This window comes from Natrix helvetica (assembly GCF_964273705.1).
Source record: "Natrix helvetica genome assembly, chromosome: 1".
In the NCBI taxonomy this organism is placed as follows: Eukaryota; Metazoa; Chordata; class Lepidosauria; order Squamata; family Natricidae; genus Natrix; species Natrix helvetica.
In genome coordinates, this window is record NC_138548.1 from 35,931,366 (window position 1) to 35,946,153 (window position 14,788).

At 39.9% G+C, this 14,788-nt stretch overlaps 1 protein-coding gene across 4 annotated transcripts in view; it reads right to left on the reverse strand.

Moving 5' to 3' along the window:
• Nucleotides 1-14,788, reverse strand: part of AKT1 (AKT serine/threonine kinase 1) — a 158,732-nt gene that overhangs the window by 115,641 nt on the left and 28,303 nt on the right. Inside the window, exon 1 of one of the 4 annotated variants that reach the window (XM_081969878.1) lies at nt 1,079-1,208. The exons of 1 other annotated variant lie outside the window; for it this stretch is intronic. The gene's annotated coding sequence lies outside the window, so the exon portion shown is untranslated. Of the gene's footprint in view, nt 1-557; nt 875-1,017; nt 1,037-1,078; nt 1,209-14,788 lie in introns of those variants that run through there. 2 more of the 4 variants (XM_081969879.1, XM_081969876.1) reach the window with 2 other exon arrangements.

Genomic DNA, 14,788 nt, shown 5'->3' on the forward strand with positions numbered 1-14,788 from the left:
CCCGCTACGGAAATTCTCTGGGCTCCTCTCTTCCCTCCGACTTGGGTCAAAATTGTCCCGCGAGTCCACTGCCCGGCGAAAACGGGAGATGGAAAAGAAAACAAACGGAGAGAACCCCCCCACCCCAAGCAGGGCGCATGGGGGACGGGGGCAAAAGACTTCTCGCACCCACCCACCTAGCAAGAGACCCCTCGCCGTTTTTCTTCTCTTTTCGGGCGCAAACCATTCTCAAAGCCTGGCGCCCAGCTGCATCTGCAGAAAGCAGCCGCCGCCACTGCAATGCACTAAAAGGTGGGGAGGGGGGGAAGAGCAGGGGGGAGAGGAATAAAGAAATTGAATCCGGCCAGGCCTCTAAACGAGAGTCACTTTTTACAACGAGGCATTTGCCAAACCAACAGCTTAACCAGGCGCAGCGGGAGAGCAGAAAGAGGTGTAAGCGCAGCCCGGCCGGGCGCTCCAGACAATGAGCCAGCAAGGGCAGCCGAAAGGCAGAGCAGGCCCCAAATAGCTGCTTCCTCCCCATCTCTGACCTGGGAACGGCGCGGCGGCTCACTTACATGGCCTGGAAGGGTTGCAATGAAAGCCGCTGGCCGGAGCCGAGGCCTAGGCGAGCTGTTGCAGGCGGCTCCGCCTTGCTTGCTTGCTGGTGACCGCTGGTCTCCCAGGGAATCAGCCCATGGAGCTCTTCGCCTGCATCGGTTATGAATGGAGGCCAGAAAGGTTTGTCAGCGGCCGGAGGCGCCCGGGCTCGAGCTCCTGCTCTCTTATCCAGGCTCCCTTTGAAAGAGAGAAACGAGGCAAGCTGGGCGTTGTGGGCTTGGAGCGTAGCTGCTGCCGTTCCCAGTTCCTCCAGCTTCCCTTCCTTTCCCTTCTTTGACTCACTCGCGCACACACTCTCTCTCTGTCTCTTCCCCGGAACGCCCGCGGGGTCCTACCGCCCGGCATGCTCCTCTCCTTGTTTCCATTCAATTTTTTAAAATAAATAATAACAAACAGCAGCCACCCGCGCCAACGTACAGACTCACAAAACATCCTTCAGGAAGCTCCTCGCCCACTTTCCTCCCGCCTCCCAGTTTACCAAGCGCGCCCCTTTTTCTCTGCTTCCTCGGTTCAGCCGGCGCTGCTTGGGCGTTTGGAGGCTGCCGACCTAGGTACGTTTACCTAGCCCTGAACTCAATGGGTCTTACTCTAGAGGAGAGACGCGCAGACCTGCCGTAATTGCTGGGCTAGGTAGGCAGAGTGAGAATAAATCGCAGGTAAATTCAATGTAAGGATTTCCTCTATATTTTTAGATCGCTTCTCATTGTTAAAAAAAATCTAAATGATTTGCATCAGATCAAATGCAACAACTTAAAAAAAACATACAAAAAAAGATGGGAAAGGGGAAAAACAATTCGTCCATTCAAAATTCATACAAGGTTTTAACATTAATAGGAATAAACTATTTTGCTAGTGTCTTAAACCTTTTACGGTATGTAATGAAATTTGTTTGGCTTGATCTAAGTGTGTTTTACAAACTCAGCCAATTTCTATTTATCTGGTAAATCCTAGTTAAGCAAACTCATTTGGGATGTGTGAAACTAGTCATTTTTTAAAAAGAAATAAAAAATACAGTGTTGGAGTAAAGTTTCACAGCCATGTTCAAAGTGACAAAAACATCAAAAGACCACACAGTACTGTAATATGTAATACCTGGAGGGCAGTAATACATGCAATGCTTAATATAGCAGTAACACTTCAAGGGGAAGGGACGAAGATAATATGAGATGATAAGGCCTAATCCCTGCATTTTTTCCCATCCAGTGTTAGCCATACAAATTCTTTTTACAAAAAAGGGTCTTGTAAATACTTCCTTAAGGTACAGAAATCAACCAGAATTGTTATTCCTTGTTGCTCACTTTTGGAGCAGAGTATACCATGAAGTAAGTCAGGGGTGGGTTGCTGTCGGTTTTACTACCGGTTCGCAACCCATGTGCAATGCACGCGTGCGCTCACTTCGCTTGTCTGCACTCACTTCGCACATGTGCACTGGTCAATGTAAATTGTCCGCGCATGCACAGAACAATTAACAGTGAACTGCACACGCATAGTCACTTAAAAACCAAAATGGTGGTGGCCCAACGGCGGCGAGGGAACCGGTTTGAAGGCGTGGCAGGCCTGGGTCACTGCCAGTTCTGTGACCCAGGCCTGAATTCCAATACTGGTTCAGATGAACAAGGCCGAACCGGGAGCAACCCACCTCTGGAGTAAGTACTCTTTCTAGCAGTTAATCCAGGCTCAATTACTTCCTCTAAACCTAACATTACTTGAGAGACCTGTTAAGAGTGTGATAGCCAAAACTCAGAATCTGGCAGCACTTTTTCCAATTTGAAAAGATGCTACCAGATTCCTTCTGAAATCTAGTAGCAACTCTTTTTTTTTTAATCTTTTCATTTTAATTCTCCATTCTTTGAGGTTCTATGGCTTCAGACCAGCCACCATTTTCCAAAGGACACCAAAATTTGAAGCCAACTCTTAACTTTTGTTTTTGTACTTCAATTCATGTTAACCAGATGGCCAGAATGGCATCTTGGTAAAACCAGGGTTTTTCAAACAATGTTCCAGGGAAGCTCAGAATTCAGTAACAATTTGATTCTGTGAGGCTAAGGGAAGAAAAAGTTGACTTCAATGTAGCCAATTTTCTATCATTAGAACTTGTGCCCATGATTGGGGTGAAGGGGGGGAGGGGTTTATGGGTGATGGTTTTTTTTAATGATTCCTCAGAGTTTAAAAATCCTTGGCTTACAGTGTTGGACAAGGATTGGAGAAATCTAGATTTAAATCCATTTCCAGCCATAGAATGTCTTTAGTTGAGGAACTGCCTATTTTCATAACATCTGTCCTGCTGATCTGATTTGGCAGGGTTAGCACACTCTGGGTTTCTTAGATTATTAAGTAATGCCATCTATTGGGAACCCAGAAATATGCCCCCTCTGTGATGGTGCCTGTTTTCTGGAATGAGGTTTCCCCCAAGATTCAAATGCCTCCCACCCTGCTATTTTGAAGGGTGCTGAAGACTCTTTGCAAGCATGACTGAAACCTTCTTTATTCCCATCTGGTTTATCTCTTTTTTTGTTTTGTGTTGTACTGGGAGCTGGGTGGTATATTCAGTTAATCAATTCATTATAAACATCTTACTAGGTGACTTTAGGCCAATTGATTTCTTTCTGCCTGGTCTACTCTACAGGATTGTTGTGGGAAGTGTTTGAGGAGGGAGCTGCCTGCACTGGTTAGAAATATGTCAGAATGTAAATCTAATGAGTGAAAAGCATCTTTACATTGATTTTTCTCCCAGAGAAAAAAATGGAATACACATATCAAATGTATATTTTATATTTTATTGTTAAGCCTCACTTGACTTACCTTAAATACAATTTCGATTTACTGAATAGGCCACAATGGGTTGGGCTTACATATATCACTAACCCATGGTTTATAAATGGCACTGGCTGGATTTACACTTCATAATAAACCGCAAACAGACAAAACAACATTATGTCTTAGCATGATGTATGAACTAAGTGTTTCCCAAGCTCTTGCTTAAGCTAAAATATTTTATCATCTGAAACTTTAAAATAATTAACAATTTCTAATATGACTATATAATTGACCCAAACACACAAATAATTATATTTATGATCAAAAAACCCAATTAGCAAAGTATACATATAATCTAAAAGCTTGACATTAGATAAACAATTTAACAAATAATATACATTAATGGCTGTGTGTTGCGTTATTTTGAAGGGACAGCACATTTACCCTGTTATAGAAGCTGTATACTCACTACTTTACATTGTAGCCTAGTGTCATTTCTTCAGTGTTGTCACATGAAAAGATACACTTAAATATTTACAAAATGTAAAGATGTACTCACTTCTGTGATATACTGTAAATTGATAAATATTATATAAAACCTTTAAAATTTGAAATTACTAATGTCTTAATGAAGACCTGGCTTTTATAGCAATAGTTAAAAATTTAGCTGTTGCCAATGTAATTTTAGGATTTTTATCTGTGGGGTAACATTTTAACTTGTAAATGGCTTTCACAATTAATTGCTGTACTGAGTTTCCCCATAATCTTTGTTTAATATAATAAAACGCTGATATCATATCCCTGGAAAACAAGTAATTAGGATCACAACTTAACCAATCTTTAAGGTAACCTATTTAAACTAGGCATCTCTGTTAAGAATCATTTGAATCAACTACAGCAGTCCTTCCTTGTTTTTGAGAACATGTATTTGCAACCAAAATGTTAACAGTACATAGCCAAGTTTTTGTTTTCAAAGGGCATTGCCCAGTTTCCAGGAGAATAACAGAATTTTGAACACAATTTGGAACATTGACAAGTGTTCTTAAAAATATAGCTGGCAGTTGGATTATGTTATTGTCAATTATATTATATTGTATAAAATTTGAGATGCAATGTTTGCATTCAAAACCTGTATCTCTCCCATTTTGAATAAAAGTATTGAAGCAAGTCTGTCTTAAGTGACACATTTAGTTCTGTTCTGAGGACAATATAAAAACTCTCAGGATCTATTAAAAGAAGACGGGGGAGTCAAGATGACAATTATAACTGTATGCTTGAACCCTTATCCCTTTGTATACGCATGCGACATTGAGGGGTGGAACTTCAATTACGTGGTTGCATCGGGCATCTTCACTATTGTCTTGGGTATCTGCAGGATCTTGCTCCTTTTGTCAAAATGACAAGCAGCATTATGTTATGCCATAAGCATTCTCCATTTCATACATGTGTGTGGTATCACAGTGCACGTAGAAAAGAAGTAGGCCTCCAGGTCCCCAGGCTCCTGTCAAAGTCCCCATTATTGTTAATGCATCATGTTAAATGCAGTTTATTTGGCTTTCCTTTAAAATGCAGTTTGAATGTTATTTGTGGTTTAGAATATTGTTAGACATTTGTCATTTATTTTAATACCTCATGTGTGAAACCACCTTCACAATGAAAACTTATGTAGGGAAACTACTGTAAGTAAACAAATAGGAAAACTATACATTTTCATCACACACAAAAAAAACCTAGAAAAATTTGCCTCATTTCCTTTTGCTTCTCTTCAACAGATGGCTTTCTATGTTTTATGGGGGGGGGGAAGGGATTTGTCAAAGTTTGTTTGCTCAGCACCTTCGAGTGCATATTAAAGCTAAGGTGGAGAGCTGTATTTGTAGCAAGGATTTTTGAGAATCCTGATTATATAATCATCTCCTTGATACCTTAATAGTATTTTGGAAAACTATCTTTGTAGACAAGATTCCCCATTACATTCTAACTCCCTAATTTTATTGAAATAGGCTTTCCAAATGTTCGTTATTTATTTATTTATTTATTCTGAGATGCAAAGTGCTCTTATGTGCAAATTCAGCTGAAGCTGGCTGGCTTTTCTTTGTTTTAACAAGCATCATCAATAAATATTCAGAGCCCTTTGTCTTATTAAAAGAAGCTCTACTGTACTGATTCCAAGTCTTCCATATCTCTACAGGTTTGTTTTGCACAATGTGTTTTTATGGCACTGTCTGTGTTCATAGATTGGGCTAACTAAACCATAAAATGGGTTATTGAATTTTGGCTTGTCATATTGTGCAAACTCAGCCATTTTGATTCATAAACCATGGTTTAGAGCAAATGTATGAACCAGGACTATGCAAATGGATGTCTCCACAAACTGTGCTAAACCACAGTCATTAGTTAATGGGAAAAATCCTTTAATGAAAACCTACATCACCATATTAATACTATCTAAATAATTCCTTTTCTATGTAGTCTGTGATACCCTCTAAGTTTGGGGATTTGCTTGCAGACGTTTCATTACCCAACCAGGTAACATCTTCAGTACTCTCACAGTTTAACCCTGAGCTACATATATTCTCTTTTATTGTAACTCCCTATCTGTCCCAGGTGATTGGCTCAGCCAAAGATTAGCAACCCATGTGACTGCCATTTCTCTGAATTCAAACTGGAATTCAAAACCAGCAACCAACTTTTATTTTCAAATTGCATGGCTTTACATATGCAAACCACACATTGGCCAGTAAAACATAAAAGACAGGAGGAAATACATCAATGAGCTCTAGTAATAATAATGATACTCCGATTTAAATGAGTTTAATTAATCTTTGTTTTATATAAAAAAGTTATTCAGGAACATATTGTTTGGAGGATTGTGTTCCCTGCCAGATTAACCTACTGCATTCATCTCTGAGAATCTTATTTGGAATAGGGGGAAGTCAAGCAAAAATAAACAATTGTTGGCTTGTTTTTGTAAAAAAAAAAGTGTTTATTTCAGTCTGCATTTAGTTTATTTATTTATATTTATTTAAAACATTTATATAGCCACCTATCTTATAACCAACTCTGGGCTGTTCCCAGTCAAAAGTTAAAACAGCTGCTGAATTTTAAAACTGCTTTTTATCTAAAATGTAAAAACTTTAAACATTTGTTTCAGAAAAGTTGGCCTAAAGTGAAATTGTTCTTCTAAACTTAATAATTGGGATATTGTTAATTTTACAAAGCCTTTATATCATATATGCTGCCTTCAGAGATATAAATGCTTTGAAAAGCAGCACAGAAGTCCTTGAAATAAGTAAATATATACGTGTGTGTGTGTGTGAATACCATAATCAGGCTTCCATTAAATTAACATTTTCATTTTTAATAAACAAAAAGAATATAAAGCAAAATACATAAAACATGGCTAACACAGTTATCATATAACATAATAAACTATCTTCTCAAATGGAGTGTTCATTAGTCCAATAAACAGCTATGTCACAAATAATATTTGTAGCTTATGGGTGTGATCCAAGAAACATCTTATAACGTATCTTATTTTTTTATGAACACAAGTTTTATTTTAACTTCAGTTTCTGCCATGCAAGCACTGGGACAAGATTTATTTACAACATAATAAGCCTTTTTTCCCCTTCACACCCCCACCTCCCTCCAACCTGAACTAGAGGCTTGCTAGGTATTTCAAAGTTACTTTCCTTCTTTCCCCCTCCCCCAATGTTAATTAAATGTACACTATACATTTATTTACTACCACTATAAGGCCACCCATCTAAGAACAATGTGACTCTGGACAGAGTACAATAGAAAAATAAACACAAACAAACAAGCATATATATTGTTATATCTATGCCTAAATTCCTTTTCATATATCCAGAAATAAATAATAATTTTACCTGGCACTCTAAGACTAACATTGGCTGTCTTCCTCTCTTCTATGTCCATCTATAGTCTCCAACAGACTAGGTAGATTTGTACCATGATGACCTCTCCTCTTCTTCAGGGCTCTTCTCCATGTTGTACCATGAACTCCAGTAGTAAACAATGCCTAGAACCCATTTTGGTTTGCAGAAAGTACCTGTCTCAAAAGTAGTAACTGTAAGAGGGATCTAGGTGTCCTAGAAGACCACCATTTCACTATGAGCCAGTAGTGTGCTGCAGCTGCTACAAAAGCTAATGCACAAGGTTGCATCAAGGGAAAGTTTCAAGATTACTTGGAGTGATAGTACCACTTTATATTGCACTGGTGAGACCACACTTGAAAAACTATGTCCAGTTCTGATCACCATGACACAAAAAAGATGTTGAGACCCTAGAAAGAGTGCAGAGAGGAGCCACAAAGACGTTAATGGGTCTGGAGGCTAAACCATACAATGAACAATTGAGGGAACTACGGTGAGTATGTCTACTCTCGTGAAAAGAAGGGCTAGGGTTGACATGATAGCAGACTTAAAATATTTTAGAAACTGTCACATAGAACGTATTCTCTAAAGCACCTGAGGACAGGACAAGAAGTAACAAGTGAGAGATTACCATTTTCCTGAAAATAAGACCTCCCCGGATAATAAGCCCAATCGGGCTTTTGAGCGCATGCGCTAAAATAAGCCCTTCACCGAAAATAAACCCTCCTTGAAAATATTGCCACACAGCAGCAGCCATGAGGTGACCACGCTCACCGCCTCCTGCGTCTATTTTCGGGGAAACACAGTATTAAAGAGAGATCCAACTTAGAAGTAAGAAATTTCCTGACAGTGAGAACACTGGCTTACCTCTGAAAGTTGTGGGTGCTTCATCACTGGAAGTTTTCCAGAAGAATCAGAATAACGGAGTTGGAAGAAACCTTGGAGGTTTTCTAGTTCAACAGCCTGCTCAAGCAGGAAACCCTATACCATTTTAAACAAATGATTGTCCAATCTTAAAAACCTCCCGGCAAGTTTTCCCAGTGGTTAATTGTTCTGTAAGGGAAATTCTCCTTAGTTCTAGGTTGGTTCTCTCCTTGATTCTAGTTTCCATCCGTTGTTTCTTGTACTGCATCCAGGTGCTTTGTAGAAGAGTTTGACCCCCTCTATATTTGTGGCAGCCCCTGAGATATCGGAAGTCTGCTATCATATCCCCACACGGTCTTTCTTTTTCGTAAACATTTCTTAGTCAAATTTACCAGTTTGCTTTCTAGTGAACAGGTATTGAGTGACTGGTCAACCTGCAAAGGCACAACCCTAAAGGCAGCCATTGTGTCCCCAAGTTGAATACCATGGTTTCAGGTTTGTTATTGTGCCCTTGGCTCAAAAAGACTTTAGGGACTTCTGGATTATGATCACGACGTTTTGGGAGTGATGTCAAGAACATCATGTTAAAACAAATTGTCTTAGGCAACAACGTGGTAGGGAAATCATGCAGAACATGGCTGCTGGAGTCTTCTCCAATACTTTTACCAGCAGGGGTCATAGGAGGCATTTGTAATTTCTTCTGTGTATTGAAGTAATGTGTGTGTGTATATGTGTGTGTGTGTGTGTGCGTGTGTGCGTGTATATACATGGGTATGCTGTCTCTGTCATGTATTGTATCTGTCTGTGAGAATCTAATCAGGCCAGGGCATATAAGGCACTTCTAGGTGTGTTTACGTATGTGAAATTTTATTCAGAACTGATGCATTGCTTTGGGGAGGTAGGGAGCTCATTTCTCTCCTTTTACTACATTTTTGTCTGTAAGTATATCCTGGGATCCACAGGGCAGGCAACATACTGCGCACTCTGGGCCACACAATCAGGAGGAAAGGAACTTATACTACAGCAGCTGACAACATTTTGAGTCACTATCCAGCCTCTTCTGTGACACTGTCCAGAAGGTATTTTTTTTTCTAAATGCTTCTCTTCAAAGCCATGGCAAGGCCATTTTAGAACTTGGACTTTCTTTTGCTGCCCTCTCCCCCCACACCAAATTTGCTCCACTGGTTTCTGCTTCAGGGGGTTATCCTACTGATAGACAGACGGATAAGAGCCCGACTCCAAACCCCTGTAGACATGCAGATTTCCCCCCCAAATTCCAATAGATTGAAAAGAATACAAACGGCTAAGTTTGGTTAAAAATATTGTTTCATAATCACTCTTCGTCATCCACAAGAAAATACAAACAATGAGGTAGGAAAAGGCCAAGTTGCCTCAACTGGCTTCCTTTATGTTTCAAACAATGCAAGAACTGGTTCTGTAAGCCACCCTAAACTATGTGACTTGCTTTGTTTTAGCATAGCCTGTTGTGAAAACTCAACTGTTATAGTTTATAAACAATGGTCTATGACCGTGATGGTGAACCTATGGCATGGCTGACACAGGTGGCACACGGAGCCATATTTGCTGGCACGGCAGCCCTCAGCAGCCCTCAGCTCCGGATGATTTTTGGCCTCTGGAGGGCCGGGCAAGGCCATTTTCACACTTTCTAGGCTTCAGGAAAGTCTCTGGAGCCTAGAAAGGGCGAAAAACAGGCCCAGCGGGTCAACTGGAAATTCGTTTCTGAATTTGGCCCTTTTCATCCTCCTGGAGGGCTTTCCTGAAACCTAGCAAGGGAGAAAATCCACACACACCCCGCAGGGTTTGCTTGTGCATGCACAGTGAGGGGTCGCTCGCATATACGCAAGTGGGGGTGGGTACTCGTGTATGTGCAGGTGGGTGAACACACAAGCATGCGTGATAGCGCGCACTCTCACAGTTTTGGCACACTTTTAGAAAAAGGTTAGCCATCACTGGTCTATGACTTAGCATATGTCACTACGCCCATTTATAGCTTGTTCCAATGTACAATCCAGGTTCCACATGTCAGCTACATGTCTCTGTGCCAGCTGCAGATGGCAACGTCCTTATATTACTGCTTTTCTCTAGCAAAAACTTAGCGTGGTCTTTCATTAAAAGGTTACAACTAGCTAAGTAATACAAGGTTGTTCTCATTCCCCCAACTCATCTTACATGCCATCATTTCCCCTAACCAATATATTCGCCTTGAAAATAATGCAGCTGTTTTCAGCAAATTGCAAAGCCAAGCTGGGTTAAGATTTTGGAGCACTGCTCACCAGTTTGGCCAAATCATGATGGATTTCTTTATAGGGATGACAACAGCTGTAGAATAGCCAATCAGTACAAGTCTGTACTAATCAAAGCAAAAACTGAAACCCCCAAACTATTCCAGACAGAAGCAAAATATCTCCTACAAGATTCCAAAAGTATCTCCTCCATCAGTTGGTAAATTATAACTCTCTGTTCTGCTGAATTAGTCCTCTTGAAATATGTCATTCTTGGGAAATTTCTACTACCGTACCCTTCTCATATTATCTTTAAAAGTTAAACAGCATTCTAGTTTCTCTTTTTTTCTCCCAAGTATTGAGAAAACCAAACCTCCTAAATGGTAACTCCATAATAAGTGATTTACCTATCAGTAATTAACTAAAGCAGCCTAGGAAATGGTTTTTTGAAGTAAAATTTTTAAAACAAGCCAATCAAGCTTCCTGGGCAGTTAGGCTGAAACATTGGCACTGAATAGCTGTTGACATGAAAGTGCTATTTATTTTTTTCTGGCAGAGAGTCTGTGTGTTGTCAGTAGCTGTATAATTATTTGCAACGCAATACTCAATAGGTAGAATAAAATAAAACAGAACTTTTCTCCATCACAATAATTAAAACTGAATCAGTTGGGTTTTTCTGTCTGCTTGATAGGTAAAGCAGAAATACGTAATCTTATATATCTTTTCTTTAAAGATAATTCTTCGGAATTTTTCTAAGGAAGTTCCTCCTCTTCCAAGGTTTCTAAAAAAAAAAATTCAGGTGTTCCTAATTTTATATCTATTTACCCAGCAAGCATTTGAAGTTACAACATTGAAAAAGTGATTTAAAACCAGTCCTTGCATTTACAATCTTTGCAGCATCCCCATGATCATGTGATCAAAATTCAAGGACTTGGCATCCAGTATGTATACTTATAACAATTGCAGCATTCCAAGGTCAGGTGATCACCATTTGCACCTTCCCAGCTGGTTTCCAACAAACAAAATTAATGAAGAAAGCCGGATTCACTTAACAACTAAGCAATTCATTTAACAAGTGCAGTGGATCACTTAACCAATACGCAAAAAAAAAGAGGACATAAATCAGGTGCAATTCAGTTAACAAACAGCTTGCTTAGTAATGGAAATTTTGATCCCAACTGTGGTTATAAGTCAAGGACTACTTGTATGTGCATTCTTAAAGCATATTGGTTGAACTCGCATAACTGCTAAGTCTTAATGGTCTTGGTTTTGATTTACCATTCTGCTTTATAAAGCATGTTTTATGGCTTAATATGATGTGCAAATTGGTTGGGCTCGTACATCAACCAATTTAGGCTGGATTACAACTCACTAAACCAAAATGAAACCAACCAACTGAAGTGCAGGGTAATGTTTGAATTCAAGCATAATTGTCATTAAATAATAGTTTCCAGCCCCACCATAAGATGACAAAGGCTATGAGTTACACGCCTTAAAACTAGCACTTCTAACTAAAATTAAGGTGTAGACCAACAGTGTTAATTTGCTATTCTGCCTATTGTTTTCTGATTATTCACTAAATTCCCTAAGATAAGAAAATAGAATAGTCTAAACCAGTGGCCCCCAACCAGTGACCTCCATGGAACCGGGCACCAGGGACCGGTTTCATGGAGAGAGGTTTTACTGCAGACTGGAGGGGGCGTGATTTTGTGTGCTGCCTGCATTCCGCTGATTCCCTTCTTTGCACAGCCCGGTTTCTGGCATGCTGCAGACCGGTACCGGTACTCTCATCATGAAAAAAAAAAAGGAAAAGGAAAAAGCTGAGCTAGTTGCTGCCTCACCGTGGATGACTCTGCTTAACCTCACTGGTGCTCTCCCTCCCCAAGTGTAGTGACTTCCTCCCCAGGCCCCCATTCATTTCTCTCTCTCACACACACAGCTGGATAAAACTATATAAAAATCTAGCCCAGCTTCACTGATTACAAGTTTGAAAAGGCAACATGGCTCCACCTGCAATCAAACTACACTTGGGGAGGGAGAGCACAAGTGAGCACTGAGGAGACCACAGGAGGAGGCAGGAAGCCAGGCAAAGAGCCATGCTGTAGTACACACACTTCCCCCCAGCCTCTTTCTTTTGGAAGGCTCGGCTCGGCTCCCTTCCGGCTTCTCTGCCTCTCCTCTCACCCCAGCCTGCCAGCAGGAGGTGGTTTTATTGTGTTCCAGGCATTTCCCACCCAGACAGCAGGCTGCATTTGCAATGGTGGAGGTGTTTGGGAAAGGCAGCAGGGGAATGGGAGTGGGGGATGGCAGAGGAGCTGCTTTCAAGCCACTGGAAAAGATATCCAATCCAACTTTTGTGTGTGTGTGGGTTTGTTTGAGAGTGAGTGAGAGAGGGAAGGGGTAGGAGAGATAGTCCAATCCAACTTCTGTGTGTGTGTGTGTGTGTGTGTGTGTGTGTGTTTGAGAGAGGGGGAGGAAGGGAGAGAGGGAGGAAGGAGGGGAAGGAGAAGAAAAAGAAAAAGAAAGAAGGAGCAAAGGAGAAAAACAAATGCTGTTGCTTTAAATTGGAACTGAGCATGCCTGGCTGTGGAATTCTGGGAGTTGAAGTCCACAAGTCTAAAAATATTTGAAACCCAGCACTGTGTCAGTGCCTCACCAGTCATAAACCTCACCGCACATCACTGCCGGTACCAGTTCATTGACTGGGAATTGGGGACTCCTGGTCTAAACAGTTTTTTCCCCACAGTCGTTAACCTAAAGTAAATGTCAGGCTCGGAAGCCATAGGTTAAGGGTAGTTAAAAGGCATTCAGAAGTTATCTTATATTCTAGAAGTAAAAAATTGCATAGTCATTTGTTAAACAGTTAACATTTTTGTAAAATTTATGTAACTTGTTTAGCATTTCATGTTCTAAAAAGTTTTTCATTCACACCTATGTAATCTAATTCTAGTCTAATAACTCATGCATGCACCCAATGTCTTGGGAAATGTCTTGGCTGCATTTTTAATAGCAGTTTGATCTATTGTAATTGCTAATGAATGAAATTGTGCACATTCCTTGAAGAAGGAAACGGGGATCTCAAACTCACATGTGACCTTTGAAAGCCTGGGGTGTGTTCTCCTGAGCTACTCCAAATTTATTGCTGTTATTTTTTTAAAGTGGTAGAAGAGGCAAGTTATTATTATATTGGTTGATTTATGATTGTGAGCTGCCCAGAGCTACTCTGTAGTAAAATGGGTGGCCGATAAATTTTATAAATAAATAAATTATATGCAATAGGACAGAGCAGATTTACGGTGATTAATTTCTTACATTTAGTCGTCCTGGCACTATTTACTTTAAAGAGGACAGAACGTTCCTCAAAAATTAAATGAAATTCTTATGTCAAAAAAAGTGCATCCAACCTTTGCTTAGGATCAGTTGCCAAGCTGCAGCCTTAAACTGAGCTACCAGCTTTTTAGTAAATCTGCTTTCACTGTTGGGGTGACAAGTACTGTGAAGTCCCTTTCCCTGGAGCAAATGGCATCCAATAGGAAGCCAGGATTAAAACAGAAAGGGGATTCAAGATGATCCTAAAAGGTTGGAGAACTGGATGAAAACCAATCACATGAATAACAAAATAAATATAAACTTAACATAATTTTTAGAGAAAACTATTGTACTTATTTAAAACATTAAATCTTCCAGTAGCTGAAGCTCTCCGGCAGTACATAATAAACACCACAGCAACAACAATAATAATAACAACACATCAAGAAATTGCAGCTTCCTGCAATAACACCAGCGGAACTGCAAAAAATGGCACTACTCAGAACATCGTATATTTTAAAAAGGTACTAGGTTGATACCCAGGACGCTGGCAGCAATCCATATCAACCATTAGCACCAGTCAATGGTATTTGTGACACATTTTAAATGTTCAGTTGACTGAGTTTCATGTTTAAATAATAATAATAATAATAATAATAATAATAATAATAATAATAATAATAATAATAATTTTCTACAAAAAAACACCCTACTTGGAACAACTTATATCCTCTGATGTTACCTTAATAGTTCCTAGGTCCTTGGTTAGGACTTGAGCTGTTGAGCTACCAACCAGCCCCAAAGGTTGTGAATCTCACCAAAGATTAACCAAATAATAATAATAATGATAATAATAAATTTTAAAATTAGGCTCTTCCTTGATGGGGTAGTACGGCTTGCATGCTCCAAGGAGGATGAGAGCTATGCCAGAGATACATAACTTTTATTGTCTTTTTTTTTTACTGCAAGCACACCGGCCCACATTAAAAATGAAATTCTGTTGCCTGCTCTCAAGAGAAAGTGTGCATCTACCTAAACATATACAATAACAAGAAACCTTAGAGTTCACAAGGTTGATGCTATATGGAACAAAATCTGTGACTGAATCTGTATGTTCTG